The sequence below is a fragment of the Durio zibethinus genome, unplaced genomic scaffold, assembly GCF_047325235.1.
Source record: "Durio zibethinus cultivar Kanyao isolate XHJ-2024 unplaced genomic scaffold, ASM4732523v1 HiC_scaffold_298, whole genome shotgun sequence".
NCBI lineage: Eukaryota > Viridiplantae > Streptophyta > Magnoliopsida > Malvales > Malvaceae > Durio > Durio zibethinus.
This window is the reverse complement of record NW_028322921.1, coordinates 62803-65000: the sequence shown is the minus strand read 5'-3', so window position 1 is coordinate 65000 and position 2198 is coordinate 62803.

Sequence of the window (2198 nt, the reverse complement as noted above, 5' to 3'; positions counted from 1 at the left end):
AACCTCTGAGAATTCACACCCCCTTAAAGAGCATTTGAGATTTTACAGGTTTGCTACCAGTAGCCGTTAAAGTGTCTGAAATGGGGACACTTTTTTCAAACGGTCACAAAATCTTCTCTACTTCGAGTTTTTAGCTGAATTTTTTTGTGCATGCCAACAAAAATAGAAGGATCATGCCTACAAAATTTGGGGCCAAAAATCCTTATAAAAAAATTTTAAAAATTCCCGAACCGCAAAAAGTTTCGAAAATCGTGAAAAATAGAAAACGAGTCATCTTCCAACGAAACTTCACGTGAAGGCTTAGGGGACCATTGTATGAATTTACAAGCCATAAAAATGGCATTGGCACGGCAGAAATTTGAAGATGTGCCTAAACCCACCAGGGCCCAGCGTGTGCCGATGGTGCTCGAGGCAACCGCCCGCACCAAGGCCCAGCGTGTGCCGATGGTGGTCGAGGCAACCGCCCGCACCAGGGCCGATAGTGTGCCGATGGTGCTCGAGGCAACCTGTCGCACCAGGGCCCAGCGTGTGCCGATGGTGATCGAGGTAACCTGCCGCACCAGGGCCCAGCGTGTGCCGATGGTGGTCGAGGCAAGTTCCCGCACCAGCGCCCAGCGTGTGCCGATGGTGCTCGAGGCAACCGACCGCACCAGGGCCCAGCGTGTGCCGATGGTGCTCGAGGCAACCTGCCGCACCAGGGCCCAGCGTCTGCCGATGGTGCTCGAGGCAACCTGCCGCACCAGGGCCCAGCGTCTGCCGATGGTGCTCGAGGCAAGCGCCCGCACCAGGGCCCAGCGTGTGCCGATGGTGGTCGAGGCAAGCGCCCGCACCAGGGCCCAGCGTGTGCCGATGGTGCTCGAGGCAACCTGCCGCACCAGGGCCCAGCGTGTGCCGATGGTGCTCGAGGCAACCGACCGCACCAGGGCCGAGCGTGTGCCGATGGTGGTCGAGGCAAGCGCCCGCACCAGGGCCCAGCGTGTGCCGATGGTGGTCGAGGCAACCTGCCGCACCAGGGCCCAGCGTGTGCCGATGGTGCTCGAGGCAACCGACCGCACCAGGGCCGAGCGTGTGCCGATGGTGCTCGAGGCAAGCGCCCGCACCAGGGCCCAGCGTGTGCCGATGGTGCTCGAGGCAACCTGCCGCACCAGGGCCCAGCGTGTGCCGATGGTGCTCGAGGCAACCTGCCGCACCAGGGCCCAGCGTGTGCCGATGGTGGTCGAGGCAAGCGCCCGCACCAGGGCCCAGCGTGTGCCGATGGTGGTCGAGGCAAGCGCCCGCACCAGGGCCCAGCGTGTGCCGATGGTGGTCGAGCCAGGAGCCCGCACCAAGGGCCGGCTTGTGTCGATGGTGTTCGGGGCAACCGCCCGTACCAGGGCCCAGCGTGTGCCGATGGTGCTGGGGGCAAGCGCCCGCCCCAGGGCCCAGCGTGTGTCGATGGTTATCGGGGCAACCGGCCGCACCAGGGCCCAGGGTCTCCCGATGGTGCTCGAGGCAACCGCCCGCACCAAGGCTCAGCATGTGCCGATTGTGATCGAGGCAACAACCCACACCAGGGCCCAGCTTGTGCCGATGGCGGTCGAGGCAAGTGCCCGTACCGAAGGGCAGCCTATGCCGATGATGGTCGATGCATGTGCCATCACCATGCGTCATCATGTGCCATTGATGGTCGAGGCCTTGGCCGAAGTTCGATTTTGAGCCACGGTGCCCATGCTTGGCTCCAGCATGTGCTGGTGCCGCATTTTTTTCACTCGGGACAGCATCGCCGGAGCATCGCCGGAGCATCGCCGGAGTACCGCCGGAGAACCTGACCGGCGGCATTGGGGTTCCGGCGATTGGGAGGGGGGCCGGGGGGGTGTGCGCACATGATGTGCGATGGGTGCTGGTACTTGGCCTTGTGTTGGCCCCCTATCCCTCATCAAACCTCTGAGAATTCACACCCCCTTAAAGAGCATTTGAGATTTTACAGGTTTGCTACCAGTAGCCGTTAAAGTGTCTGAAATGGGGACACTTTTTTCAAACGGTCACAAAATCTTCTCTACTTCGAGTTTTTAGCTGAATTTTTTTGTGCATGCCAACAAAAATAGAAGGATCATGCCTACAAAATTTGGGGCCAAAAATCCTTATAAAAAAATTTTAAAAATTCCCGAACCGCAAAAAGTTTCGAAAATCGTGAAAAATAGAAAACGAGTCATCTTCCA